At 42.4% G+C, this 27,493-nt stretch overlaps 16 non-coding genes and 1 pseudogene across 16 annotated transcripts; all 17 read left to right on the plus strand.

The window, feature by feature from the left end:
• The first annotated feature begins 271 nt into the window (after positions 1–271).
• Positions 272–462, plus strand: LOC141181717 (U2 spliceosomal RNA). Its single transcript, XR_012257268.1, has one exon. It is a non-coding gene; the product is annotated as a U2 spliceosomal RNA (small nuclear RNA).
• A 1,119-nt stretch (positions 463–1,581) lies between these two features.
• LOC141181730 (U2 spliceosomal RNA) lies at positions 1,582–1,772 on the plus strand. The gene has a single exon (XR_012257279.1). It is a non-coding gene; the product is annotated as a U2 spliceosomal RNA (small nuclear RNA).
• A 1,118-nt stretch (positions 1,773–2,890) lies between these two features.
• Positions 2,891–3,081, plus strand: LOC141181742 (U2 spliceosomal RNA). The gene has a single exon (XR_012257290.1). It is a non-coding gene; the product is annotated as a U2 spliceosomal RNA (small nuclear RNA).
• Positions 3,082–4,202: 1,121 nt separating this feature from the next.
• On the plus strand, positions 4,203–4,393 carry LOC141181557 (U2 spliceosomal RNA). The gene has a single exon (XR_012257122.1). It is a non-coding gene; the product is annotated as a U2 spliceosomal RNA (small nuclear RNA).
• Positions 4,394–5,511: 1,118 nt separating this feature from the next.
• Positions 5,512–5,702, plus strand: LOC141181754 (U2 spliceosomal RNA). The gene has a single exon (XR_012257301.1). It is a non-coding gene; the product is annotated as a U2 spliceosomal RNA (small nuclear RNA).
• A 1,118-nt stretch (positions 5,703–6,820) lies between these two features.
• LOC141181766 (U2 spliceosomal RNA) lies at positions 6,821–7,011 on the plus strand. The gene has a single exon (XR_012257312.1). It is a non-coding gene; the product is annotated as a U2 spliceosomal RNA (small nuclear RNA).
• A 1,117-nt stretch (positions 7,012–8,128) lies between these two features.
• On the plus strand, positions 8,129–8,319 carry LOC141181778 (U2 spliceosomal RNA). Its single transcript, XR_012257323.1, has one exon. It is a non-coding gene; the product is annotated as a U2 spliceosomal RNA (small nuclear RNA).
• Positions 8,320–9,437: 1,118 nt separating this feature from the next.
• Positions 9,438–9,628, plus strand: LOC141181790 (U2 spliceosomal RNA). The gene has a single exon (XR_012257334.1). It is a non-coding gene; the product is annotated as a U2 spliceosomal RNA (small nuclear RNA).
• Positions 9,629–10,748: 1,120 nt separating this feature from the next.
• LOC141181559 (U2 spliceosomal RNA) lies at positions 10,749–10,939 on the plus strand. The gene has a single exon (XR_012257124.1). It is a non-coding gene; the product is annotated as a U2 spliceosomal RNA (small nuclear RNA).
• Positions 10,940–12,057: 1,118 nt separating this feature from the next.
• LOC141181802 (U2 spliceosomal RNA) lies at positions 12,058–12,248 on the plus strand. The gene has a single exon (XR_012257345.1). It is a non-coding gene; the product is annotated as a U2 spliceosomal RNA (small nuclear RNA).
• A 1,117-nt stretch (positions 12,249–13,365) lies between these two features.
• Positions 13,366–13,556, plus strand: LOC141181815 (U2 spliceosomal RNA). The gene has a single exon (XR_012257357.1). It is a non-coding gene; the product is annotated as a U2 spliceosomal RNA (small nuclear RNA).
• Positions 13,557–14,671: 1,115 nt separating this feature from the next.
• LOC141181882 (U2 spliceosomal RNA) lies at positions 14,672–14,838 on the plus strand (annotated as a pseudogene).
• A 1,113-nt stretch (positions 14,839–15,951) lies between these two features.
• On the plus strand, positions 15,952–16,142 carry LOC141181827 (U2 spliceosomal RNA). Its single transcript, XR_012257368.1, has one exon. It is a non-coding gene; the product is annotated as a U2 spliceosomal RNA (small nuclear RNA).
• Positions 16,143–23,275: 7,133 nt separating this feature from the next.
• On the plus strand, positions 23,276–23,466 carry LOC141181840 (U2 spliceosomal RNA). Its single transcript, XR_012257379.1, has one exon. It is a non-coding gene; the product is annotated as a U2 spliceosomal RNA (small nuclear RNA).
• Positions 23,467–24,586: 1,120 nt separating this feature from the next.
• LOC141181852 (U2 spliceosomal RNA) lies at positions 24,587–24,777 on the plus strand. Its single transcript, XR_012257390.1, has one exon. It is a non-coding gene; the product is annotated as a U2 spliceosomal RNA (small nuclear RNA).
• A 1,119-nt stretch (positions 24,778–25,896) lies between these two features.
• On the plus strand, positions 25,897–26,087 carry LOC141181708 (U2 spliceosomal RNA). Its single transcript, XR_012257259.1, has one exon. It is a non-coding gene; the product is annotated as a U2 spliceosomal RNA (small nuclear RNA).
• Positions 26,088–27,209: 1,122 nt separating this feature from the next.
• Positions 27,210–27,400, plus strand: LOC141181673 (U2 spliceosomal RNA). Its single transcript, XR_012257228.1, has one exon. It is a non-coding gene; the product is annotated as a U2 spliceosomal RNA (small nuclear RNA).
• The last annotated feature ends 93 nt before the right edge of the window (positions 27,401–27,493 follow it).

Consider the following 27,493-nt stretch of genomic DNA (forward strand, 5'->3'; position numbering starts at 1 on the left):
CCCCCCCCCCCGCCTTAATTGGTTCTCCTCCCCTCCAACGGTGTTGAGGCGGGTGGGAACAGCTGGGGGTTGAGGGTACTATGCTAAAAGAGGTGGAGTTATGCAGATCTAAAACGCGTGGATTGCAGCAGCAGCAAGCCGAAAAGTGCAGGCATGTGAGGGATCTAGAGGTTGACAGCATGTCTTCTTAACGGGAGTCCAGGTGGCCATCTCCACAAATGGACTTTTCAGAATCCTTGGGTGGCACCGTAGTCGGAAACCAATTCTGGTTATCGCTTCTCGGCCTTTTGGCTAAGATCAAGTGTAGTATCTGTTCTTATCAGTTTAATATCTGATACGTCCCCTATCTGGGGACCATATATTAAATGGATTTTTAGAACAGGGAGATGGAAAAAGAGCTTGCTCTGTCCACTCCACGCATTGACCTGGTATTGCAGTATCTCCAGGACCGGTGCACCCCTTCTTTAATGCAGTTTCTAAAATCAGAAAGAATTGAATTCAATGCTTTTTGTTCATTTGGCTTGTTTGTCGGATTTTGGGATGGACTCTTTGGCTTTGCTTTTCTTCTCCTCATTGGATTTTTCATGTTAAAAGTTGCAGAAGCCAGATGACAAGCTCATTTTGGTTCAACTTCAGCAACTGTGCATTGCATTGCCATGTAATGTAATGCAATGCTATCTATCTAGCTCTCCCTCTATACTTCCTTTTGGATAAACAGACATATTAGGCAAGCATTTTGGAGCTTTCACCTAAATAATTACAGGTGGTGAGATAAGCTGCACAATATAATTGACCTTTCAGTATATTGTTGCACACACACCATCTATTTAGCAAATGCCCTTGTTATCAACAGCAGCCTTTTAAACTCACCTGAGCTAACAGGTATGTGAGCTGGTTACTCTGCTGCGCTTAAAATTTCTTTTTTGGTTTGCTACAATGCCTTTTCTGAAACGTTGTCTCCCTCTGCTGGAACACTGACTTCTTTCATTTAATGCCTGCAGACTATAAAAGAGAAACCAACCCAAAAAGTTTGGTTGATTAGTCTGTGGCATTCTTTTAAACTGTTGCTTATGGCGGTCTCTGTGAGCTTCTCAGTGACATTCAGCCATCCAGGTATCCCGCCTGCAGTAGACGGAATGTGGCAATGGAACGCTGGCTGCGCGTGTCATAATAGGCTCTGAGCCTTTATATACCTGCGCACAGCAGCAGCCACCTTCAGTCTGCTGCTGGACAGCCAGCAGCAGCAGCAGCAGCAGGAGAGGTAATTAATCAGCAACCCTCCTGCTAAGGGTAGACAGCTGCTCGTTCCACCCCCCCCCCCGCCTTAATTGGTTCTCCTCCCTTCCAACGGTGTTGAGGCGGGTGGGAACAGCCGGGGGTTGAGAGTACTGTGCTAAAAGAGGTGGAGTTATGCAGATCTAAAACGCGTGGATTGCAGCAGCAGCAAGCCGAAAAGTGCAGGCATGTGAGGGATCTAGAGGTTGACAGCATGTCTTCTTAACGGGAGTCCAGGTGGCCATCTCCACAAATGGACTTTTCAGAATCCTTGGGTGGCACCGTAGTCGGAAACCAATTCTGGTTATCGCTTCTCGGCCTTTTGGCTAAGATCAAGTGTAGTATCTGTTCTTATCAGTTTAATATCTGATACGTCCCCTATCTGGGGACCATATATTAAATGGATTTTTAGAACAGGGAGATGGAAAAAGAGCTTGCTCTGTCCACTCCACGCATTGACCTGGTATTGCAGTATCTCCAGGACCGGTGCACCCCTTCTTTAATGCAGTTTCTAAAATCAGAAAGAATTGAATTCAATGCTTTTTGTTCATTTGGCTTGTTTGTCGGATTTTGGGATGGACTCTTTGGCTTTGCTTTTCTTCTCCTCATTGGATTTTTCATGTTAAAAGTTGCAGAAGCCAGATGACAAGCTCATTTTGGTTCAACTTCAGCAACTGTGCATTGCATTGCCATGTAATGTAATGCAATGCTATCTATCTAGCTCTCCCTCTATACTTCCTTTTGGATAAACAGACATATTAGGAAAGCATTTTGGAGCTTTCACCTAAATAACTACAGGTGGTGAGATAAGCTGCACAATATAATTGACCTTTCAGTATATTGTTGCACACACAGCATCTATTTAGCAAATGCCCTTGTTATCAACAGCAGCCTTTTAAACTCACCTGAGCTAACAGGTATGTGAGCTGGTTACTCTGCTGCGCTTAAAATTTCTTTTTTGGTTTGCTACAATGCCTTTTCTGAAACGTTGTCTCCCTCTGCTGGAACACTGATTCTTTCATTTAATGCCTGCAGACTATAAAAGAGAAACCAACCCAAAAAGTTTGGTTGATTAGTCTGTGGCATTCTTTTAAACTGTTGCTTATGGCGGTCTCTGTGAGCTTCTCAGTGACATTCAGCCATCCAGGTATCCCGCCTGCAGTAGACGGAATGTGGCAATGGAACGCTGGCTGCGCGTGTCATAATAGGCTCTGAGCCTTTATATACCTGCGCACAGCAGCAGCCACCTTCAGTCTGCTGCTGGACAGCCAGCAGCAGCAGCAGCAGCAGGAGAGGTAATTAATCAGCAACCCTCCTGCTAAGGGTAGACAGCTGCTCGTTCCACCCCCCCCCCCGCCTTAATTGGTTCTCCTCCCTTCCAACGGTGTTGAGGCGGGTGGGAACAGCCGGGGGTTGAGGGTACTGTGCTAAAAGAGGTGGAGTTATGCAGATCTAAAACGCGTGGATTGCAGCAGCAGCAAGCCGAAAAGTGCAGGCATGTGAGGGATCTAGAGGTTGACAGCATGTCTTCTTAACGGGAGTCCAGGTGGCCATCTCCACAAATGGACTTTTCAGAATCCTTGGGTGGCACCGTAGTCGGAAACCAATTCTGGTTATCGCTTCTCGGCCTTTTGGCTAAGATCAAGTGTAGTATCTGTTCTTATCAGTTTAATATCTGATACGTCCCCTATCTGGGGACCATATATTAAATGGATTTTTAGAACAGGGAGATGGAAAAAGAGCTTGCTCTGTCCACTCCACGCATTGACCTGGTATTGCAGTATCTCCAGGACCGGTGCACCCCTTCTTTAATGCAGTTTCTAAAATCAGAAAGAATTGAATTCAATGCTTTTTGTTCATTTGGCTTGTTTGTCGGATTTTGGGATGGACTCTTTGGCTTTGCTTTTCTTCTCCTCATTGGATTTTTCATGTTAAAAGTTGCAGAAGCCAGATGACAAGCTCATTTTGGTTCAACTTCAGCAACTGTGCATTGCATTGCCATGTAATGTAATGCAATGCTATCTATCTAGCTCTCCCTCTATACTTCCTTTTGGATAAACAGACATATTAGGCAAGCATTTTGGAGCTTTCACCTAAATAACTACAGGTGGTGAGATAAGCTGCACAATATAATTGACCTTTCAGTATATTGTTGCACACACACCATCTATTTAGCAAATGCCCTTGTTATCAACAGCAGCCTTTTAAACTCACCTGAGCTAACAGGTATGTGAGCTGGTTACTCTGCTGCGCTTAAAATTTCTTTTTTGGTTTGCTACAATGCCTTTTCTGAAACGTTGTCTCCCTCTGCTGGAACACTGACTTCTTTCATTTAATGCCTGCAGACTATAAAAGAGAAACCAACCCAAAAAGTTTGGTTGATTAGTCTGTGGCATTCTTTTAAACTGTTGCTTATGGCGGTCTCTGTGAGCTTCTCAGTGACATTCAGCCATCCAGGTATCCCGCCTGCAGTAGACGGAATGTGGCAATGGAACGCTGGCTGCGCGTGTCATAATAGGCTCTGAGCCTTTATATACCTGCGCACAGCAGCAGCCACCTTCAGTCTGCTGCTGGACAGCCAGCCAGCAGCAGCAGCAGCAGGAGAGGTAATTAATCAGCAACCCTCCTGCTAAGGGTAGACAGCTGCTCGTTCCACCCCCCCCCCCCGCCTTAATTGGTTCTCCTCCCTTCCAACGGTGTTGAGGCGGGTGGGAACAGCCGGGGGTTGAGGGTACTGTGCTAAAAGAGGTGGAGTTATGCAGATCTAAAACGCGTGGATTGCAGCAGCAGCAAGCCGAAAAGTGCAGGCATGTGAGGGATCTAGAGGTTGACAGCATGTCTTCTTAACGGGAGTCCAGGTGGCCATCTCCACAAATGGACTTTTCAGAATACTTGGGTGGCACCGTAGTCGGAAACCAATTCTGGTTATCGCTTCTCGGCCTTTTGGCTAAGATCAAGTGTAGTATCTGTTCTTATCAGTTTAATATCTGATACGTCCCCTATCTGGGGACCATATATTAAATGGATTTTTAGAACAGGGAGATGGAAAAAGAGCTTGCTCTGTCCACTCCACGCATTGACCTGGTATTGCAGTATCTCCAGGACCGGTGCTCCCCTTCTTTAATGCAGTTTCTAAAATCAGAAAGAATTGAATTCAATGCTTTTTGTTCATTTGGCTTGTTTGTCGGATTTTGGGATGGACTCTTTGGCTTTGCTTTTCTTCTCCTCATTGGATTTTTCATGTTAAAAGTTGCAGAAGCCAGATGACAAGCTCATTTTGGTTCAACTTCAGCAACTGTGCATTGCATTGCCATGTAATGTAATGCAATGCTATCTATCTAGCTCTCCCTCTATACTTCCTTTTGGATAAACAGACATATTAGGCAAGCATTTTGGAGCTTTCACCTAAATAACTACAGGTGGTGAGATAAGCTGCACAATATAATTGACCTTTCAGTATATTGTTGCACACACACCATCTATTTAGCAAATGCCCTTGTTATCAACAGCAGCCTTTTAAACTCACCTGAGCTAACAGGTATGTGAGCTGGTTACTCTGCTGCGCTTAAAATTTCTTTTTTGGTTTGCTACAATGCCTTTTCTGAAACGTTGTCTCCCTCTGCTGGAACACTGACTTCTTTCATTTAATGCCTGCAGACTATAAAAGAGAAACCAACCCAAAAAGTTTGGTTGATTAGTCTGTGGCATTCTTTTAAACTGCTGCTTATGGCGGTCTCTGTGAGCTTCTCAGTGACATTCAGCCATCCAGGTATCCCGCCTGCAGTAGACGGAATGTGGCAATGGAACGCTGGCTGCGCGTGTCATAATAGGCTCTGAGCCTTTATATACCTGCGCACAGCAGCAGCCACCTTCAGTCTGCTGCTGGACAGCCAGCAGCAGCAGCAGCAGCAGGAGAGGTAATTAATCAGCAACCCTCCTGCTAAGGGTGGACAGCTGCTCGTTCCACCCCCCCCCCGCCTTAATTGGTTCTCCTCCCTTCCAACGGTGTTGAGGCGGGTGGGAACAGCCGGGGGTTGAGGGTACTGTGCTAAAAGAGGTGGAGTTATGCAGATCTAAAACGCGTGGATTGCAGCAGCAGCAAGCCGAAAAGTGCAGGCATGTGAGGGATCTAGAGGTTGACAGCATGTCTTCTTAACGGGAGTCCAGGTGGCCATCTCCACAAATGGACTTTTCAGAATCCTTGGGTGGCACCGTAGTCGGAAACCAATTCTGGTTATCGCTTCTCGGCCTTTTGGCTAAGATCAAGTGTAGTATCTGTTCTTATCAGTTTAATATCTGATACGTCCCCTATCTGGGGACCATATATTAAATGGATTTTTAGAACAGGGAGATGGAAAAAGAGCTTGCTCTGTCCACTCCACGCATTGACCTGGTATTGCAGTATCTCCAGGACCGGTGCACCCCTTCTTTAATGCAGTTTCTAAAATCAGAAAGAATTGAATTCAATGCTTTTTGTTCATTTGGCTTGTTTGTCGGATTTTGGGATGGACTCTTTGGCTTTGCTTTTCTTCTCCTCATTGGATTTTTCATGTTAAAAGTTGCAGAAGCCAGATGACAAGCTCATTTTGGTTCAACTTCAGCAACTGTGCATTGCATTGCCATGTAATGTAATGCAATGCTATCTATCTAGCTCTCCCTCTGTACTTCCTTTTGGATAAACAGACATATTAGGCAAGCATTTTGGAGCTTTCACCTAAATAACTACAGGTGGTGAGATAAGCTGCACAATATAATTGACCTTTCAGTATATTGTTGCACACACACCATCTATTTAGCAAATGCCCTTGTTATCAACAGCAGCCTTTTAAACTCACCTGAGCTAACAGGTATGTGAGCTGGTTACTCTGCTGCGCTTAAAATTTCTTTTTTGGTTTGCTACAATGCCTTTTCTGAAACGTTGTCTCCCTCTGCTGGAACACTGACTTCTTTCATTTAATGCCTGCAGACTATAAAAGAGAAACCAACCCAAAAAGTTTGGTTGATTAGTCTGTGGCATTCTTTTAAACTGTTGCTTATGGCGGTCTCTGTGAGCTTCTCAGTGACATTCAGCCATCCAGGTATCCCGCCTGCAGTAGACGGAATGTGGCAATGGAACGCTGGCTGCGCGTGTCATAATAGGCTCTGAGCCTTTATATACCTGCGCACAGCAGCAGCCACCTTCAGTCTGCTGCTGGACAGCCAGCAGCAGCAGCAGCAGCAGGAGAGGTAATTAATCAGCAACCCTCCTGCTAAGGGTAGACAGCTGCTCGTTCCACCCCCCCCCCGCCTTAATTGGTTCTCCTCCCTTCCAACGGTGTTGAGGCGGGTGGGAACAGCCGGGGGTTGAGGGTACTGTGCTAAAAGAGGTGGAGTTATGCAGATCTAAAACGCGTGGATTGCAGCAGCAGCAAGCCGAAAAGTGCAGGCATGTGAGGGATCTAGAGGTTGACAGCATGTCTTCTTAACGGGAGTCCAGGTGGCCATCTCCACAAATGGACTTTTCAGAATCCTTGGGTGGCACCGTAGTCGGAAACCAATTCTGGTTATCGCTTCTCGGCCTTTTGGCTAAGATCAAGTGTAGTATCTGTTCTTATCAGTTTAATATCTGATACGTCCCCTATCTGGGGACCATATATTAAATGGATTTTTAGAACAGGGAGATGGAAAAAGAGCTTGCTCTGTCCACTCCACGCATTGACCTGGTATTGCAGTATCTCCAGGACCGGTGCACCCCTTCTTTAATGCAGTTTCTAAAATCAGAAAGAATTGAATTCAATGCTTTTTGTTCATTTGGCTTGTTTGTCGGATTTTGGGATGGACTCTTTGGCTTTGCTTTTCTTCTCCTCATTGGATTTTTCATGTTAAAAGTTGCAGAAGCCAGATGACAAGCTCATTTTGGTTCAACTTCAGCAACTGTGCATTGCATTGCCATGTAATGTAATGCAATGCTATCTATCTAGCTCTCCCTCTATACTTCCTTTTGGATAAACAGACATATTAGGCAAGCATTTTGGAGCTTTCACCTAAATAACTACAGGTGGTGAGATAAGCTGCACAATATAATTGACCTTTCAGTATATTGTTGCACACACACCATCTATTTAGCAAATGCCCTTGTTATCAACAGCAGCCTTTTAAACTCACCTGAGCTAACAGGTATGTGAGCTGGTTACTCTGCTGCGCTTAAAATTTCTTTTTTGGTTTGCTACAATGCCTTTTCTGAAACGTTGTCTCCCTCTGCTGGAACACTGACTTCTTTCATTTAATGCCTGCAGACTATAAAAGAGAAACCAACCCAAAAAGTTTGGTTGATTAGTCTGTGGCATTCTTTTAAACTGTTGCTTATGGCGGTCTCTGTGAGCTTCTCAGTGACATTCAGCCATCCAGGTATCCCGCCTGCAGTAGATGGAATGTGGCAATGGAACGCTGGCTGCGCGTGTCATAATAGGCTCTGAGCCTTTATATACCTGCGCACAGCAGCAGCCACCTTCAGTCTGCTGCTGGACAGCCAGCAGCAGCAGCAGCAGCAGGAGAGGTAATTAATCAGCAACCCTCCTGCTAAGGGTAGACAGCTGCTCGTTCCACCCCCCCCCGCCTTAATTGGTTCTCCTCCCTTCCAACGGTGTTGAGGCGGGTGGGAACAGCCGGGGGTTGAGGGTACTGTGCTAAAAGAGGTGGAGTTATGCAGATCTAAAACGCGTGGATTGCAGCAGCAGCAAGCCGAAAAGTGCAGGCATGTGAGGGATCTAGAGGTTGACAGCATGTCTTCTTAACGGGAGTCCAGGTGGCCATCTCCACAAATGGACTTTTCAGAATCTTTGGGTGGCACCGTAGTCGGAAACCAATTCTGGTTATCGCTTCTCGGCCTTTTGGCTAAGATCAAGTGTAGTATCTGTTCTTATCAGTTTAATATCTGATACGTCCCCTATCTGGGGACCATATATTAAATGGATTTTTAGAACAGGGAGATGGAAAAAGAGCTTGCTCTGTCCACTCCACGCATTGACCTGGTATTGCAGTATCTCCAGGACCGGTGCACCCCTTCTTTAATGCAGTTTCTAAAATCAGAAAGAATTGAATTCAATGCTGTTTGTTCATTTGGCTTGTTTGTCGGATTTTGGGATGGACTCTTTGGCTTTGCTTTTCTTCTCCTCATTGGATTTTTCATGTTAAAAGTTGCAGAAGCCAGATGACAAGCTCATTTTGGTTCAACTTCAGCAACTGTGCATTGCATTGCCATGTAATGTAATGCAATGCTATCTATCTAGCTCTCCCTCTATACTTCCTTTTGGATAAACAGACATATTAGGCAAGCATTTTGGAGCTTTCACCTAAATAACTACAGGTGGTGAGATAAGCTGCACAATATAATTGACCTTTCAGTATATTGTTGCACACACACCATCTATTTAGCAAATGCCCTTGTTATCAACAGCAGCCTTTTAAACTCACCTGAGCTAACAGGTATGTGAGCTGGTTACTCTGCTGCGCTTAAAATTTCTTTTTTGGTTTGCTACAATGCCTTTTCTGAAACGTTGTCTCCCTCTGCTGGAACACTGACTTCTTTCATTTAATGCCTGCAGACTATAAAAGAGAAACCAACCCAAAAAGTTTGGTTGATTAGTCTGTGGCATTCTTTTAAACTGTTGCTTATGGCGGTCTCTGTGAGCTTCTCAGTGACATTCAGCCATCCAGGTATCCCGCCTGCAGTAGACGGAATGTGGCAATGGAACGCTGGCTGCGCGTGTCATAATAGGCTCTGAGCCTTTATATACCTGCGCACAGCAGCAGCCACCTTCAGTCTGCTGCTGGACAGCCAGCAGCAGCAGCAGCAGCAGGAGAGGTAATTAATCAGCAACCCTCCTGCTAAGGGTAGACAGCTGCTCGTTCCACCCCCCCCCCGCCTTAATTGGTTCTCCTCCCTTCCAACGGTGTTGAGGCGGGTGGGAACAGCCGGGGGTTGAGGGTACTGTGCTAAAAGAGGTGGAGTTATGCAGATCTAAAACGCGTGGATTGCAGCAGCAGCAAGCCGAAAAGTGCAGGCATGTGAGGGATCTAGAGGTTGACAGCATGTCTTCTTAACGGGAGTCCAGGTGGCCATCTCCACAAATGGACTTTTCAGAATCTTTGGGTGGCACCGTAGTCGGAAACCAATTCTGGTTATCGCTTCTCGGCCTTTTGGCTAAGATCAAGTGTAGTATCTGTTCTTATCAGTTTAATATCTGATACGTCCCCTATCTGGGGACCATATATTAAATGGATTTTTAGAACAGGGAGATGGAAAAAGAGCTTGCTCTGTCCACTCCACGCATTGACCTGGTATTGCAGTATCTCCAGGACCGGTGCACCCCTTCTTTAATGCAGTTTCTAAAATCAGAAAGAATTGAATTCAATGCTGTTTGTTCATTTGGCTTGTTTGTCGGATTTTGGGATGGACTCTTTGGCTTTGCTTTTCTTCTCCTCATTGGATTTTTCATGTTAAAAGTTGCAGAAGCCAGATGACAAGCTCATTTTGGTTCAACTTCAGCAACTGTGCATTGCATTGCCATGTAATGTAATGCAATGCTATCTATCTAGCTCTCCCTCTATACTTCCTTTTGGATAAACAGACATATTAGGCAAGCATTTTGGAGCTTTCACCTAAATAACTACAGGTGGTGAGATAAGCTGCACAATATAATTGACCTTTCAGTATATTGTTGCACACACACCATCTATTTAGCAAATGCCCTTGTTATCAACAGCAGCCTTTTAAACTCACCTGAGCTAACAGGTATGTGAGCTGGTTACTCTGCTGCGCTTAAAATTTCTTTTTTGGTTTGCTACAATGCCTTTTCTGAAACGTTGTCTCCCTCTGCTGGAACACTGACTTCTTTCATTTAATGCCTGCAGACTATAAAAGAGAAACCAACCCAAAAAGTTTGGTTGATTAGTCTGTGGCATTCTTTTAAACTGTTGCTTATGGCGGTCTCTGTGAGCTTCTCAGTGACATTCAGCCATCCAAGTATCCCGCCTGCAGTAGACGGAATGTGGCAATGGAACGCTGGCTGCGCGTGTCATAATAGGCTCTGAGCCTTTATATACCTGCGCACAGCAGCAGCCACCTTCAGTCTGCTGCTGGACAGCCAGCCAGCAGCAGCAGCAGCAGGAGAGGTAATTAATCAGCAACCCTCCTGCTAAGGGTAGACAGCTGCTCGTTCCACCCCCCCCCCCGCCTTAATTGGTTCTCCTCCCTTCCAACGGTGTTGAGGCGGGTGGGAACAGCCGGGGGTTGAGGGTACTGTGCTAAAAGAGGTGGAGTTATGCAGATCTAAAACGCGTGGATTGCAGCAGCAGCAAGCCGAAAAGTGCAGGCATGTGAGGGATCTAGAGGTTGACAGCATGTCTTCTTAACGGGAGTCCAGGTGGCCATCTCCACAAATGGACTTTTCAGAATCCTTGGGTGGCACCGTAGTCGGAAACCAATTCTGGTTATCGCTTCTCGGCCTTTTGGCTAAGATCAAGTGTAGTATCTGTTCTTATCAGTTTAATATCTGATACGTCCCCTATCTGGGGACCATATATTAAATGGATTTTTAGAACAGGGAGATGGAAAAAGAGCTTGCTCTGTCCACTCCACGCATTGACCTGGTATTGCAGTATCTCCAGGACCGGTGCTCCCCTTCTTTAATGCAGTTTCTAAAATCAGAAAGAATTGAATTCAATGCTTTTTGTTCATTTGGCTTGTTTGTCGGATTTTGGGATGGACTCTTTGGCTTTGCTTTTCTTCTCCTCATTGGATTTTTCATGTTAAAAGTTGCAGAAGCCAGATGACAAGCTCATTTTGGTTCAACTTCAGCAACTGTGCATTGCATTGCCATGTAATGTAATGCAATGCTATCTATCTAGCTCTCCCTCTATACTTCCTTTTGGATAAACAGACATATTAGGCAAGCATTTTGGAGCTTTCACCTAAATAACTACAGGTGGTGAGATAAGCTGCACAATATAATTGACCTTTCAGTATATTGTTGCACACACACCATCTATTTAGCAAATGCCCTTGTTATCAACAGCAGCCTTTTAAACTCACCTGAGCTAACAGGTATGTGAGCTGGTTACTCTGCTGCGCTTAAAATTTCTTTTTTGGTTTGCTACAATGCCTTTTCTGAAACGTTGTCTCCCTCTGCTGGAACACTGACTTCTTTCATTTAATGCCTGCAGACTATAAAAGAGAAACCAACCCAAAAAGTTTGGTTGATTAGTCTGTGGCATTCTTTTAAACTGTTGCTTATGGCGGTCTCTGTGAGCTTCTCAGTGACATTCAGCCATCCAGGTATCCCGCCTGCAGTAGACGGAATGTGGCAATGGAACGCTGGCTGCGCGTGTCATAATAGGCTCTGAGCCTTTATATACCTGCGCACAGCAGCAGCCACCTTCAGTCTGCTGCTGGACAGCCAGCAGCAGCAGCAGCAGCAGGAGAGGTAATTAATCAGCAACCCTCCTGCTAAGGGTAGACAGCTGCTCGTTCCACCCCCCCCCCGCCTTAATTGGTTCTCCTCCCTTCCAACGGTGTTGAGGCGGGTGGGAACAGCCGGGGCTTGAGGGTACTGTGCTAAAAGAGGTGGAGTTATGCAGATCTAAAACGCGTGGATTGCAGCAGCAGCAAGCCGAAAAGTGCAGGCATGTGAGGGATCTAGAGGTTGACAGCATGTCTTCTAAACGGGAGTCCAGGTGGCCATCTCCACAAATGGACTTTTCAGAATCCTTGGGTGGCACCGTAGTCGGAAACCAATTCTGGTTATCGCTTCTCGGCCTTTTGGCTAAGATCAAGTGTAGTATCTGTTCTTATCAGTTTAATATCTGATACGTCCCCTATCTGGGGACCATATATTAAATGGATTTTTAGAACAGGGAGATGGAAAAAGAGCTTGCTCTGTCCACTCCACGCATTGACCTGGTATTGCAGTATCTCCAGGACCGGTGCACCCCTTCTTTAATGCAGTTTCTAAAATCAGAAAGAATTGAATTCAATGCTTTTTGTTCATTTGGCTTGTTTGTCGGATTTTGGGATGGACTCTTTGGCTTTGCTTTTCTTCTCCTCATTGGATTTTTCATGTTAAAAGTTGCAGAAGCCAGATGACAAGCTCATTTTGGTTCAACTTCAGCAACTGTGCATTGCATTGCCATGTAATGTAATGCAATGCTATCTATCTAGCTCTCCCTCTATACTTCCTTTTGGATAAACAGACATATTAGGCAAGCAGTTTGGAGCTTTCACCTAAATAACTACAGGTGGTGAGATAAGCTGCACAATATAATTGACCTTTCAGTATATTGTTGCACACACACCATCTATTTAGCAAATGCCCTTGTTATCAACAGCAGCCTTTTAAACTCACCTGAGCTAACAGGTATGTGAGCTGGTTACTCTGCTGCGCTTAAAATTTCTTTTTTGGTTTGCTACAATGCCTTTTCTGAAACGTTGTCTCCCTCTGCTGGAACACTGACTTCTTTCATTTAATGCCTGCAGACTATAAAAGAGAAACCAACCCAAAAAGTTTGGTTGATTAGTCTGTGGCATTCTTTTAAACTGTTGCTTATGGCGGTCTCTGTGAGCTTCTCAGTGACATTCAGCCATCCAGGTATCCCGCCTGCAGTAGACGGAATGTGGCAATGGAACGCTGGCTGCGCGTGTCATAATAGGCTCTGAGCCTTTATATACCTGCGCACAGCAGCAGCCACCTTCAGTCTGCTGCTGGACAGCCAGCAGCAGCAGCAGCAGCAGGAGAGGTAATTAATCAGCAACCCTCCTGCTAAGGGTAGACAGCTGCTCGTTCCACCCCCCCCCGCCTTAATTGGTTCTCCTCCCTTCCAACGGTGTTGAGGCGGGTGGGAACAGCCGGGGGTTGAGGGTACTGTGCTAAAAGAGGTGGAGTTATGCAGATCTAAAACGCGTGGATTGCAGCAGCAGCAAGCCGAAAAGTGCAGGCATGTGAGGGATCTAGAGGTTGACAGCATGTCTTCTTAACGGGAGTCCAGGTGGCCATCTCCACAAATGGACTTTTCAGAATCCTTGGGTGGCACCGTAGTCGGAAACCAATTCTGGTTATCGCTTCTCGGCCTTTTGGCTAAGATCAAGTGTAGTATCTGTTCTTATCAGTTTAATATCTGATACGTCCCCTATCTGGGGACCATATATTAAATGGATTTTTAGAACAGGGAGATGGAAAAAGAGCTTGCTCTGTCCACTCCACGCATTGACCTGGTATTGCAGTATCTCCAGGACCGGTGCACCCCTTCTTTAATGCAGTTTCTAAAATCAGAAAGAATTGAATTCAATGCTTTTTGTTCATTTGGCTTGTTTGTCGGATTTTGGGATGGACTCTTTGGCTTTGCTTTTCTTCTCCTCATTGGATTTTTCATGTTAAAAGTTGCAGAAGCCAGATGACAAGCTCATTTTGGTTCAACTTCAGCAACTGTGCATTGCATTGCCATGTAATGTAATGCAATGCTATCTATCTAGCTCTCCCTCTATACTTCCTTTTGGATAAACAGACATATTAGGCAAGCATTTTGGAGCTTTCACCTAAATAACTACAGGTGGTGAGATAAGCTGCACAATATAATTGACCTTTCAGTATATTGTTGCACACACACCATCTATTTAGCAAATGCCCTTGTTATCAACAGCAGCCTTTTAAACTCACCTGAGCTAACAGGTATGTGAGCTGGTTACTCTGCTGCGCTTAAAATTTCTTTTTTGGTTTGCTACAATGCCTTTTCTGAAACGTTGTCTCCCTCTGCTGGAACACTGACTTCTTTCATTTAATGCCTGCAGACTATAAAAGAGAAACCAACCCAAAAAGTTTGGTTGATTAGTCTGTGGCATTCTTTTAAACTGTTGCTTATGGCGGTCTCTGTGAGCTTCTCAGTGACATTCAGCCATCCAGGTATCCCGCCTGCAGTAGACGGAATGTGGCAATGGAACGCTGGCTGCGCGTGTCATAATAGGCTCTGAGCCTTTATATACCTGCGCACAGCAGCAGCCACCTTCAGTCTGCTGCTGGACAGCCAGCAGCAGCAGCAGCAGGAGAGGTAATTAATCAGCAACCCTCCTGCTAAGGGTAGACAGCTGCTCGTTCCACCCCCCCCCCGCCTTAATTGGTTCTCCTCCCTTCCAACGGTGTTGAGGCGGGTGGGAACAGCCGGGGGTTGAGGGTACTGTGCTAAAAGAGGTGGAGTTATGCAGATCTAAAACGCGTGGATTGCAGCAGCAGCAAGCCGAAAAGTGCAGGCATGTGAGGGATCTAGAGGTTGACAGCATGTCTTCTTAACGGGAGTCCAGGTGGCCATCTCCACAAATGGACTTTTCAGAATCCTTGGGTGGCACCGTAGTCGGAAACCAATTCTGGTTATCGCTTTGTAGTATCTGTTCTTATCAGTTTAATATCTGATACGTCCCCTATCTGGGGACCATATATTAAATGGATTTTTAGAACAGGGAGATGGAAAAAGAGCTTGCTCTGTCCACTCCACGCATTGACCTGGTATTGCAGTATCTCCAGGACCGGTGCACCCCTTCTTTAATGCAGTTTCTAAAATCAGAAAGAATTGAATTCAATGCTTTTTGTTCATTTGGCTTGTTTGTCGGATTTTGGGATGGACTCTTTGGCTTTGCTTTTCTTCTCCTCATTGGATTTTTCATGTTAAAAGTTGCAGAAGCCAGATGACAAGCTCATTTTGGTTCAACTTCAGCAACTGTGCATTGCATTGCCATGTAATGTAATGCAATGCTATCTATCTAGCTCTCCCTCTATACTTCCTTTTGGATAAACAGACATATTAGGCAAGCATTTTGGAGCTTTCACCTAAATAACAACAGGTGGTGAGATAAGCTGCACAATATAATTGACCTTTCAGTATATTGTTGCACACACACCATCTATTTAGCAAATGCCCTTGTTATCAACAGCAGCCTTTTAAACTCACCTGAGCTAACAGGTATGTGAGCTGGTTACTCTGCTGCGCTTAAAATTTCTTTTTTGGTTTGCTACAATGCCTTTTCTGAAACGTTGTCTCCCTCTGCTGGAACACTGACTTCTTTCATTTAATGCCTGCAGACTATAAAAGAGAAACCAACCCAAAAAGTTTGGTTGATTAGTCTGTGGCATTCTTTTAAACTGTTGCTTATGGCGGTCTCTGTGAGCTTCTCAGTGACATTCAGCCATCCAGGTATCCCGCCTGCAGTAGACGGAATGTGGCAATGGAACGCTGGCTGCGCGTGTCATAATAGGCTCTGAGCCTTTATATACCTGCGCACAGCAGCAGCCACCTTCAGTCTGCTGCTGGACAGCCAGCAGCAGCAGCAGGAGAGGTAATTAATCAGCAACCCTCCTGCTAAGGGTAGACAGCTGCTCGTTCCACCCCCCCCCCCGCCTTAATTGGTTCTCCTCCCTTCCAACGGTGTTGAGGCGGGTGGGAACAGCCGGGGGTTGAGGGTACTGTGCTAAAAGAGGTGGAGTTATGCAGATCTAAAACGCGTGGATTGCAGCAGCAGCAAGCCGAAAAGTGCAGGCATGTGAGGGATCTAGAGGTTGACAGCATGTCTTCTTAACGGGAGTCCAGGTGGCCATCTCCACAAATGGACTTTTCAGAATCCTTGGGTGGCACCGTAGTCGGAAACCAATTCTGGTTATCGCTTCTCGGCCTTTTGGCTAAGATCAAGTGTAGTATCTGTTCTTATCAGTTTAATATCTGATACGTCCCCTATCTGGGGACCATATATTAAATGGATTTTTAGAACAGGGAGATGGAAAAAGAGCTTGCTCTGTCCACTCCACGCATTGACCTGGTATTGCAGTATCTCCAGGACCGGTGCACCCCTTCTTTAATGCAGTTTCTAAAATCAGAAAGAATTGAATTCAATGCTTTTTGTTCATTTGGCTTGTTTGTCGGATTTTGGGATGGACTCTTTGGCTTTGCTTTTCTTCTCCCCATTGGATTTTTCATGTTAAAAGTTGCAGAAGCCAGATGACAAGCTCATTTTGGTTCAACTTCAGCAACTGTGCATTGCATTGCCATGTAATGTAATGCAATGCTATCTATCTAGCTCTCCCTCTATACTTCCTTTTGGATAAACAGACATATTAGGCAAGCATTTTGGAGCTTTCACCTAAATAACTACAGGTGGTGAGATAAGCTGCACAATATAATTGACCTTTCAGTATATTGTTGCACACACACCATCTATTTAGCAAATGCCCTTGTTATCAACAGCAGCCTTTTAAACTCTCCTGAGCTAACAGGTATGTGAGCTGGTTACTCTGCTGCGCTTAAAATTTCTTTTTTGGTTTGCTACAATGCCTTTTCTGAAACGTTGTCTCCCTCTGCTGGAACACTGACTTCTTTCATTTAATGCCTGCAGACTATAAAAGAGAAACCAACCTGTTAAATGGTTAATTATGGAAATTCATTTGGAATGTTAATTAATAATCGATAATCATTTTTCTTAAATTTGAGTTCTATACAAGGATTGTATCAGCCATCGTGTCTAGTTGACATGCGCTATTTGTATGTGTATTTTTGGTTCACTACCATATGTAGAACAGGTGTCCATACGACTGGCTATAAAAGCCCATGGTACAGAAAGGGGGGGCTCTCTTGTTCTGCCCATCCCACAAGAAGAATCTTCATGCTGAGACGTATCTGACATGTAGGCCTGGACACATGCTGGACAAAGTCATGATTTACCAGCCAGGATCCAAGGAAAGATGGGTGAATCTCAACAATTAAGCTAATTATGGACAAATGGACAATTACTTTATAACTAATTATTATATGTACCTGCTGCAATCTGATTCTTTTTAATGGACAATCCAAGAATAAATAGATACATTTTTTTATAAGAATATCGTGATATTGATACTTTGAGAAGTCCTCAGTAGAAAAAATAATACAGAGAAGAGTATTATTTTACAATGGTGAGCCAGCCAATCCTGTTTTTTCGTTTTTTTAAATTAAGTAAGTGAATTTCTTCCCGTGAACAAGGGGGGAAGTCCTGACGAGCTGAACAGCTGTTGTTCACGTGTCAGTAAATTCACTAATTTGTCACGAGAAGCAGAAAGGAGCCTACAGACTGAGGACTAACGGGAAGCAGAGGTACTAACAAGGAACAGAATCAGACGAACTGAAGACAGGATGTGCTGATAAAGAGAAGCCAAGGAATCTTAAGGTAAGCAAAATATGGATATAATTTCTTCTTTTGCTAAACAAAGTAATATTAATTTTCAAATTAATGTAGAAAATGACATAGACGTTTTGTGGCTCAGTTTATATAAAGAATGTGAATTGCAGAATTTACAGTTAACTTCTAAATTGTTAAATAGAGAGAAACACAAATTGCGGAATATTCTACATCTTGTACAAGTATTTCATAATTTTGTACTTGAAAGTTCTAAGCAGGAAAATTGTGTAGAAATAGTGTCAGATAGTGACAATGATTCTGACTGTAATGTGGAAAATGAACAAAAAGTAAGACACGTGTCTGTAACTGAAGGTGACCTTGGGTCTGACCAAGAGACGGACATACAGAAACCTGACATGGGAGGAGACATGACTGACATACGAGAAACTGACATATTAGGTGATGTGGGAGGAGACGTGAGTGACGTAGGAGGAGCGGACGTACAAGAGCCACTAAAAATATCAGAGAATTCTGGAATTACCCAGGCTCAACTCCAAATTAAAATGAGGAAAAATTTGCTGAAATTATACAAAATCATGCCAAGATATGATGTCAAAATCCATGCCTGTAGAAATTCAGAGACATTTGAGAGCTTCTCTGATAAGTTTGATTTATCCAATGAGGAGAGGAATCAATTATTTAAAATATGGATTCCTGTGACATTGTCCAGACGTTTACATTTAATGCCCTGTGAAAATGACTCTCCTAATGGATGGGAAAATGATTCGGACAGATTAAGATATTTGATTTATTGTGTCACAAAGGATTTTCCCAACATAGAAGATCTGCAGAAACTAAGGATTGGTAGGAAGGAATGTACATATACATTCATGTCCATGTTTGAACGGTTGTATAAAGCTCTTATCAAAAATGGAAAAGTACAACAAATGATAACAACTTTTGTACAAAAATTCAAATTCCTAGATCCAGTATCTAGAGTTATAGCGTCACAAAAAGAATCCCTATTCAAATGTGCGCAGTTGCTGGATTCTGTTAGAAAACATGAGAATTGTGCAAAGAAAATAAATCAAGTTAATTTTATAAAACCAGGAAAGGTAAAATCTTACCAAAAGCCAATATCAAACTCTCCTAGACTGAGTCATCCCCATAGTGAACTCTATCAAATACGCAGGAGATTTCATATCTGTTATAAGCCATATAAAATGATTGAAAAATCAATCTCTTCACAGAATGAGTTAATTCTCAGTCAGAACTGTGATTCTCTAAAAAGGAAAATGGCCGAAACTGATGAACAGAGACAAGTGAGACGACCGGCTCACAGTGACGTCATGGAATGTGGACAGAAGAATAGGCAGTTCTCTGAGGTTTTGAAGGATAGAAAAATGTCTTTCCTAAATAGGGCGTTCCTGGAGATATTTGAGAGAGACAGAAGATTTGGTTTAGGGAGTGGCTAAGGAAAAACTGTAATTATAATGTAGCATAGAAGTGTTACAATGTCTCAATATTTATTTATAATCTTATACAGTAAAATTGTAGTTACATAGTTTCTAGTAGTTCATGTATGTATGTATATATATATATATATATATATATATATACACTTGTCTAAGTAGAGATTGTGTATAATTGTATTTATATATATGTTTATAAAATATATATATATTAATTAATAAATTAGAACTTCATATATAAATTTAAGTAACAATATTTTGAATTACATTAGAACCAACCAATATATGTATAAGATATTTAAATAATTCTGTTTCTGTATGAATTTGATATTTAATTTTATTTTCTTATATTTCCTTAGAGGTTTCATTCCAAAGCAGGATTTGATCAAAGAACTCTAAAATGGATTTATTTCTTTATTCACACAGGAAGTGGAAAAAATTGCATGATTTATATGTGTTACATTTTAAAAAATTAACAATATAACTAGTTGGACTATAATACATGTAATACTTATTAATTCTTTTGTGTTGCTAACATTTTCTGTGCATGAAGTGTTCGTGCTGATTGGGGTAGCTTTACAGCATGACGTGTGACAGCTGCGGCCTTTGAACTTTGAGCTAATAGTATAGATCCCATTCATTCTATTTCCAGCTGATGCAACTTAAGACCGGGCAGCCAGTGAGTAAAAAAAAAAGGAACCTAAGGACATTTCTATTTTTTTGCAAGACAAAAGTTTTTTTTTTCAAGTGTTTGAAATTTCAAATACGTACTCTCATATTATATAATATGTATTTGGGAAATATTCAAAGAATATTAAGATATTTAATTGATATGGAAATGCGCATTAATAAATTGGGATACAACAATTTTGGGTTAAATATATAGATATATATCTAAAACTTCATATGTGGAATGTTTGAGTTGAACAGATCTGTGAATGTCAGAGTGAAGGTGACAGATGAGTAAATCAGCAGCTGCTAAGTGTGATTGATGTGACAGAGGCCTCGTACGTTTGTATGTTTGGAAAAAAAAAATGTTTCTTTATGTGAAGGTACAAAAATATATTTAATTCTGAGAAAAATTATAATACATAATTAGGTATTATCTACATAATATATATATATTTCTATATTTATTTCATAATTATTATTTCTTGATTTAACTAATAGTGGATAAGAGCAACCACATATCAAAATGGTTTACAAAGCAAATTTACATTTAGAATAATTTTCCACATGATAATATTCTTGAATAACTATGATATTATTTTTAATGGTTACCTAAATAGGTACACACCTCTCTTAAGACAAATCTAGGCTACTCATCAATATGAAAGTTATGCAAAATATTTATAGAAGAATAACTATTTTTAATTTGGTTCTGATATATACATAAATTTTATAAAATAATATTTTTTGGTATTAAGGGGGAAAATGTGTTTTTGATCCTGATTACATAATCACTTTTGATCAATACTTTTTTTTACACATTTTAATAAAGAAGAAACAATAATAAGGTACAATGATATAATTAAGAACGGTGTTACATGCAAAGTTGCATAGTTTAATAATTTTTTGGTGATACAAGGTTATGACAAATATGAAATCATCCAGATAATGGAGATATAAGGGTATTTTTTTATGGAGAATATAATTACTCTGCATTTGTCATTAAAATTTAAAGGCCTTATTTTTATTTTTCATTTTTTAATTTTTATTCTTACTTATTTTCTTATTTTTCCATTTTTCAGTTTTAATTTTCAATTTTTGATTTTAATTCAGTTCAATATTTCAACTGAGAAAACACATTAATATTTAATGGGGTAATGTCTAGTACAAAGAATATTGCTTCATTAAATATAATGATGATATGAATTAATATAAGAAAAATTTTTACATTTTCTGAGTAAACACAACAATTCATTCATTCATTCATTCATTCATTCCTTCATACATTCATATATTTATTCATTTTAGTTCAGCAGTATACATTCTTTGGTATTATTGGTTTAATAAAGATATAAACACTTGTTGTTTCAAAACACACTGACACCTATGGGTTGGAAAAGGTAATTACACCTATGACATAAAAATGTTCTATCATATGGAGAACTTGATTAATAATGAATTATTATCTATTATTGTTTATTATTCCAAACATAATTTATTTTAATATTTTGATAATAATTAGATGGATATTATTGATTGCTATGGTACGCTGTGATATTATAGGTTAGGAAAAATTGCCAGCTTTGGTATCAGATTAGGGAATGAAGACTTCAATCAAGACATCGCAATTATGAATTCTATCTTAATAAAGACTTTTAATTTTTATAAATCAAAGAGACTCTCAAAAGTTACAAGAAGAAGCAACTGATATCCGGACGTCTCAGAAGGTAACAGGTGTGAATGCTGAGTGTTATAATAGACTGTGTCCATTACATACAATACAATTCACACCACTGATCACCAGGACGGCAGAGGACGATGATCCTATATGTACTGTGTTGTGTTCAAGTTTCATCACGTTCCAGTGGTTTCTTATCACCTGCAACGCTTCAATGAAAGCTGGTGAGCAGGTAATACCTGGCATATGTGTCCTGTACATAAAGGACTGAGTACTGGTTATGGTGCTATATAAAGCAGGGAAGTGTCAAGTTAACCCTTGCTTTACTGACCAAAGATGTCACATCTGTTCCAAAAGTGACATGAGACCAGTGCGGATGACGCAGTGGATTCCAGAACTATCCAAAGACAACGTAAGTCCAGGTGACATCACACAGATATTAAAGCTACATTTCATCCATGGACTTTGTTTCTTATCAATTGACACACATGATCTTTCTAATAAAGAGTACAGTTTATGGACTGAACAATAATGAATACAATTATGGGCTGTACAATATCTACACGCTGTCATTTGTTTCAAAGGAGTTTTCATCTAAAGACTGTGTTATAAAAGAACCAAGAAGAAGACGAGACGACGACCCGATGACATCAGATGATGACGATTGGACCCGCGATTACTTCAATTTAGATATAGGGAAGTATAATTATACATATTAAATGAATATTAGTCACGGCTTACCATAACATGAATTCACATCATTATATCTGATACTATTATTGATATTATTATTATTATTATTATTATTATGGAAATTTAATGATATTGCCAAGGAAGAAGGAAAGGAAAAAATGATTGATGAATGTATCTTCTTTTGAGAATTTTCAGTTTAAATCCTTTTATTCTCAAAAAAGGGGGAAATGTTAAATGGTTAATTATGGAAATTCATTTGGAATGTTAATTAATAATCGATAATCATTTTTCTTAAATTTGAGTTCTATACAAGGATTGTATCAGCCATCGTGTCTAGTTGACATGCGCTATTTGTATGTGTATTTTTGGTTCACTACCATATGTAGAACAGGTGTCCATACGACTGGCTATAAAAGCCCATGGTACAGAAAGGGGGGGCTCTCTTGTTCTGCCCATCCCACAAGAAGAATCTTCATGCTGAGACGTATCTGACATGTAGGCCTGGACACATGCTGGACAAAGTCATGATTTACCAGCCAGGATCCAAGGAAAGATGGGTGAATCTCAACAATTAAGCTAATTATGGACAAATGGACAATTACTTTATAACTAATTATTATATGTACCTGCTGCAATCTGATTCTTTTTAATGGACAATCCAAGAATAAATAGATACATTTTTTTATAAGAATATCGTGATATTGATACTTTGAGAAGTCCTCAGTAGAAAAAATAATACAGAGAAGAGTATTATTTTACACAACCCAAAAAGTTTGGTTGATTAGTCTGTGGCATTCTTTTAAACTGTTGCTTATGGCGGTCTCTGTGAGCTTCTCAGTGACATTCAGCCATCCAGGTATCCCGCCTGCAGTAGACGGAATGTGGCAATGGAACGCTGGCTGCGCGTGTCATAATAGGCTCTGAGCCTTTATATACCTGCGCACAGCAGCAGCCACCTTCAGTCTGCTGCTGGACAGCCAGCAGCAGCAGCAGCAGCAGGAGAGGTAATTAATCAGCAACCCTCCTGCTAAGGGTAGACAGCTGCTCGTTCCACCCCCCCCCCGCCTTAATTGGTTCTCCTCCCTTCCAACGGTGTTGAGGCGGGTGGGAACAGCCGGGGGTTGAGGGTACTGTGCTAAAAGAGGTGGAGTTATGCAGATCTAAAACGCGTGGATTGCAGCAGCAGCAAGCCGAAAAGTGCAGGCATGTGAGGGATCTAGAGGTTGACAGCATGTCTTCTTAACGGGAGTCCAGGTGGCCATCTCCACAAATGGACTTTTCAGAATCCTTGGGTGGCACCGTAGTCGGAAACCAATTCTGGTTATCGCTTCTCGGCCTTTTGGCTAAGATCAAGTGTAGTATCTGTTCTTATCAGTTTAATATCTGATACGTCCCCTATCTGGGGACCATATATTAAATGGATTTTTAGAACAGGGAGATGGAAAAAGAGCTTGCTCTGTCCACTCCACGCATTGACCTGGTATTGCAGTATCTCCAGGACCGGTGCACCCCTTCTTTAATGCAGTTTCTAAAATCAGAAAGAATTGAATTCAATGCTTTTTGTTCATTTGGCTTGTTTGTCGGATTTTGGGATGGACTCTTTGGCTTTGCTTTTCTTCTCCTCATTGGATTTTTCATGTTAAAAGTTGCAGAAGCCAGATGACAAGCTCATTTTGGTTCAACTTCAGCAACTGTGCATTGCATTGCCATGTAATGTAATGCAATGCTATCTATCTAGCTCTCCCTCTATACTTCCTTTTGGATAAACAGACATATTAGGCAAGCATTTTGGAGCTTTCACCTAAATAACTACAGGTGGTGAGATAAGCTGCACAATATAATTGACCTTTCAGTATATTGTTGCACACACACCATCTATTTAGCAAATGCCCTTGTTATCAACAGCAGCCTTTTAAACTCACCTGAGCTAACAGGTATGTGAGCTGGTTACTCTGCTGCGCTTAAAATTTCTTTTTTGGTTTGCTACAATGCCTTTTCTGAAACGTTGTCTCCCTCTGCTGGAACACTGACTTCTTTCATTTAATGCCTGCAGACTATAAAAGAGAAACCAACCCAAAAAGTTTGGTTGATTAGTCTGTGGCATTCTTTTAAACTGTTGCTTATGGCGGTCTCTGTGAGCTTCTCAGTGACATTCAGCCATCCAGGTATCCCGCCTGCAGTAGACGGAATGTGGCAATGGAACGCTGGCTGCGCGTGTCATAATAGGCTCTGAGCCTTTATATACCTGCGCACAGCAGCAGCCACCTTCAGTCTGCTGCTGGACAGCCAGCAGCAGCAGCAGCAGCAGCAGGAGAGGTAATTAATCAGCAACCCTCCTGCTAAGGGTAGACAGCTGCTCGTTCCACCCCCCCCCGCCTTAATTGGTTCTCCTCCCTTCCAACGGTGTTGAGGCGGGTGAGAACAGCCGGGGGTTGAGGGTACTGTGCTAAAAGAGGTGGAGTTATGCAGATCTAAAACGCGTGGATTGCAGCAGCAGCAAGCCGAAAAGTGCAGGCATGTGAGGGATCTAGAGGTTGACAGCATGTCTTCTTAACGGGAGTCCAGGTGGCCATCTCCACAAATGGACTTTTCAGAATCCTTGGGTGGCACCGTAGTCGGAAACCAATTCTGGTTATCGCTTCTCGGCCTTTTGGCTAAGATCAAGTGTAGTATCTGTTCTTATCAGTTTAATATCTGATACGTCCCCTATCTGGGGACCATATATTAAATGGATTTTTAGAACAGGGAGATGGAAAAAGAGCTTGCTCTGTCCACTCCACGCATTGACCTGGTATTGCAGTATCTCCAGGACCGGTGCACCCCTTCTTTAATGCAGTTTCTAAAATCAGAAAGAATTGAATTCAATGCTTTTTGTTCATTTGGCTTGTTTGTCGGATTTTGGGATGGACTCTTTGGCTTTGCTTTTCTTCTCCTCATTGGATTTTTCATGTTAAAAGTTGCAGAAGCCAGATGACAAGCTCATTTTGGTTCAACTTCAGCAACTGTGCATTGCATTGCCATGTAATGTAATGCAATGCTATCTATCTAGCTCTCCCTCTATACTTCCTTTTGGATAAACAGACATATTAGGCAAGCATTTTGGAGCTTTCACCTAAATAACTACAGGTGGTGAGATAAGCTGCACAATATAATTGACCTTTCAGTATATTGTTGCACACACACCATCTATTTAGCAAATGCCCTTGTTATCAACAGCAGCCTTTTAAACTCACCTGAGCTAACAGGTATGTGAGCTGGTTACTCTGCTGCGCTTAAAATTTCTTTTTTGGTTTGCTACAATGCCTTTTCTGAAACGTTGTCTCCCTCTGCTGGAACACTGACTTCTTTCATTTAATGCCTGCAGACTATAAAAGAGAAACCAACCCAAAAAGTTTGGTTGATTAGTCTGTGGCATTCTTTTAAACTGTTGCTTATGGCGGTCTCTGTGAGCTTCTCAGTGACATTCAGCCATCCAGGTATCCCGCCTGCAGTAGACGGAATGTGGCAATGGAACGCTGGCTGCGCGTGTCATAATAGGCTCTGAGCCTTTATATACCTGCGCACAGCAGCAGCCACCTTCAGTCTGCTGCTGGACAGCCAGCAGCAGCAGCAGCAGCAGGAGAGGTAATTAATCAGCAACCCTCCTGCTAAGGGTAGACAGCTGCTCGTTCCACCCCCCCCCCCGCCTTAATTGGTTCTCCTCCCTTCCAACGGTGTTGAGGCGGGTGGGAACAGCCGGGGGTTGAGGGTACTGTGCTAAAAGAGGTGGAGTTATGCAGATCTAAAACGCGTGGATTGCAGCAGCAGCAAGCCGAAAAGTGCAGGCATGTGAGGGATCTAGAGGTTGACAGCATGTCTTCTTAACGGGAGTCCAGGTGGCCATCTCCACAAATGGACTTTTCAGAATCCTTGGGTGGCACCGTAGTCGGAAACTAATTCTGGTTATCGCTTCTCGGCCTTTTGGCTAAGATCAAGTGTAGTATCTGTTCTTATCAGTTTAATATCTGATACGTCCCCTATCTGGGGACCATATATTAAATGGATTTTTAGAACAGGGAGATGGAAAAAGAGCTTGCTCTGTCCACTCCACGCATTGACCTGGTATTGCAGTATCTCCAGAACCGGTGCACCCCTTCTTTAATGCAGTTTCTAAAATCAGAAAGAATTGAATTCAATGCTTTTTGTTCATTTGGCTTGTTTGTCGGATTTTGGGATGGACTCTTTGGCTTTGCTTTTCTTCTCCTCATTGGATTTTTCATGTTAAAAGTTGCAGAAGCCAGATGACAAGCTCATTTTGGTTCAACTTCAGCAACTGTGCATTGCATTGCCATGTAATGTAATGCAATGCTATCTATCTAGCTCTCCCTCTATACTTCCTTATGGATAAACAGACATATTAGGCAAGCATTTTGGAGCTTTCACCTAAATAACTACAGGTGGTGAGATAAGCTGCACAATATAATTGACCTTTCAGTATATTGTTGCACACACACCATCTATTTAGCAAATGCCCTTGTTATCAACAGCAGCCTTTTAAACTCACCTGAGCTAACAGGTATGTGAGCTGGTTACTCTGCTGCGCTTAAAATTTCTTTTTTGGTTTGCTACAATGCCTTTTCTGAAACATTGTCTCCCTCTGCTGGAACACTGACTTCTTTCATTTAATGCCTGCAGACTATAAAAGAGAAACCAACCCAAAAAGTTTGGTTGATTAGTCTGTGGCATTCTTTTAAACTGTTGCTTATGGCGGTCTCTGTGAGCTTCTCAGTGACATTCAGCCATCCAGGTATCCCGCCTGCAGTAGACGGAATGTGGCAATGGAACGCTGGCTGCGCGTGTCATAATAGGCTCTGAGCCTTTATATACCTGCGCACAGCAGCAGCCACCTTCAGTCTGCTGCTGGACAGCCAGCAGCAGCAGCAGCAGCAGGAGAGGTAATTAATCAGCAACCCTCCTGCTAAGGGTAGACAGCTGCTCGTTCCACCCCCCCCCCCCCCGCCTTAATTGGTTCTCCTCCCTTCCAACGGTGTTGAGGCGGGTGGGAACAGCCGGGGGTTGAGGGTACTGTGCTAAAAGAGGTGGAGTTATGCAGATCTAAAACGCGTGGATTGCAGCAGCAGCAAGCCGAAAAGTGCAGGCATGTGAGGGATCTAGAGGTTGACAGCATGTCTTCTTAACGGGAGTCCAGGTGGCCATCTCCACAAATGGACTTTTCAGAATCCTTGGGTGGCACCGTAGTCAGAAACTAATTCTGGTTATCGCTTCTCGGCCTTTTGGCTAAGATCAAGTGTAGTATCTGTTCTTATCAGTTTAATATCTGATACGTCCCCTATCTGGGGACCATATATTAAATGGATTTTTAGAACAGGGAGATGGAAAAAGAGCTTGCTCTGTCCACGCCACGCATTGACCTGGTATTGCAGTATCTCCAGGACCGGTGCACCCCTTCTTTAATGCAGTTTCTAAAATCAGAAAGAATTGAATTCAATGCTTTTTGTTCATTTGGCTTGTTTGTCGGATTTTGGGATGGACTCTTTGGCT

Source organism: Phyllobates terribilis, unplaced genomic scaffold (genome assembly GCF_046119375.1).
Source record: "Phyllobates terribilis strain yellow unplaced genomic scaffold, ASM4611937v1 Scaffold_34__1_contigs__length_13252353, whole genome shotgun sequence".
In the NCBI taxonomy this organism is placed as follows: Eukaryota; Metazoa; Chordata; class Amphibia; order Anura; family Dendrobatidae; genus Phyllobates; species Phyllobates terribilis.